We start from the raw sequence: 1,854 nt of genomic DNA, 5'->3' as shown, positions 1-1,854 counted from the left end.
GCAGCCTCCCGCAGGCTCCTGCAGGCTCCTTCCGGGACCCCAGGGGCTCCCAGAGTCCCGCCATCCGCACAGCCACCCACCCCATGTACTGGGGAACTGGGCCACATCGCAGACACCCAGCCTGCAGCCCAGGCCAGCCCGTTTGAGCCCCAGAGAAGCCCGTGCAGCTCTCCGGACCTCAGCCACCACCCGATGCCGCCTCCTGATTCATTTCTGCAAAATGGGCAGGGAGCGGCATTTGTCCATTTGACTCACCCAGCCCTCCATCTTCCCTCCATCCTCCATCCGTCTATTTGTCCATCCATCCATCGTCCATCCTCCATCCTTCCACCCATCATCCATCCATCCTTCCATCCATCCGCTCCTTCATCCTTCCATCCATCATCCATCCACTCATCCATCCATCCGTCCATCCATCCATCCATCCATCTGCCCCTTCATCCTTCCATTCATTCCATACATCCATTTATCCACCCATCCATCATCCATCTATTCATCCATCCATCCACCCACCCATCCATCCATTGATCCATCCATTCCTCCATCCATTCATCCACTCATCCATCCACTCATTCATCCACCCGTCCACTCACTCATCCATCCATCCATCCACCCCTTCATCCTTCCATCCATCATCCATCCATCTACTCATCCATCCATTCATCCACTCATCCATCCACCCGTCCATCCATCCATCCATCCATCCATCCATCCACTCACCCTTCCATCCATCCATCTATCCATCCATCCATTCATCTGTCCCTTCATCTATCCATCTACCCACCCAGCCATCCCTTCATCCATCCATCCACCCACCCATCCATCCATTGATCCATCCATTCCTCCATCCATTCATCCACTCATCCATCCACTCATCCATCCACCCGTCCATCCATCCATCCATCCATCCACTCACCCTTCCATCCATCTATCCATCCATCCGTCTGTCCTGACAAATGCCACCTCCACACTCAAGACCCAGGACAGACACAGACCATAACAGACAAGTAGCAAGAGGAGCAACACCGGCCAGGGCCAGGTCTGGGTTTGAACGCTGGGGCCGCGTTCACGTACTGTGTGTCCTCGGCCAGTGACTTCACTTTTCTGAGCTGCAGGAAAATGCTGTGAAACCAGGAGAAGAGTATCGATCTCACAGGGCCGTTAAGGGCCTGACTAGCTACCTGCTCAGGAAGTGCCTCCAACTTTGGGAGACATGCGGACCCACCATGGCCCTGGCCCACCGTCATCCCCCCAGGGATCAGAGGAGCCTCCTCGCTGGTCTCCCCACCTCTACCCTCGCCTCCCTCCCAGTCTGTTCCCACACCAGCCGCAACCAGAGGGTCCCTCCTGTCTCAGCAGCCTCTTCCAGGCACCTCTCCCAGCCAGGTTGCTTCAGCTCCCACCTGCCTCTTCCTGTTTCCAGAACAGGCTGTGCCCGCACCTGCCCCAGGGCCTTTGCACATGCTCTTCCCTCTGCCTGGGCCTCATGTCCCAGCTGTCCCTGACTCCTCTCAGGTCTCCGCTGAGATGACCCCTTTCCCGTGAGGCCATCCTGACCCCCTCCCACCACACAGTCTCCCCACCTGCCCCTCTCTATAACCTTTTCTCACCATCGCCCTCTTGTAAGCCCACACACGGGAGTGTGCGCTCCCCCAGGGCAGGGGCTGTTTCTCTTCCGTGTGTGCTGGGTTCGAACCACCTGCACCGGAGCCTGGTGCTCAGTAAACATCAGGAATGCGTTGTCATCGCCGTGAGCCCATCTTTCTCCCGCTACCCCGCATCCCTCACGCAGTCGCATGGAGGCACGCCCGCCCCACAGACCCCGCCCTGCACACCCAGCCTGGGACGCACTCA

Source organism: Myotis davidii, unplaced genomic scaffold (genome assembly GCF_000327345.1).
Source record: "Myotis davidii unplaced genomic scaffold, ASM32734v1 scaffold358, whole genome shotgun sequence".
NCBI classification, from domain to species: Eukaryota; Metazoa; Chordata; class Mammalia; order Chiroptera; family Vespertilionidae; genus Myotis; species Myotis davidii.
The sequence above is the reverse complement of the archived record's forward strand: the minus strand, read 5'-3'. Positions refer to the sequence as shown.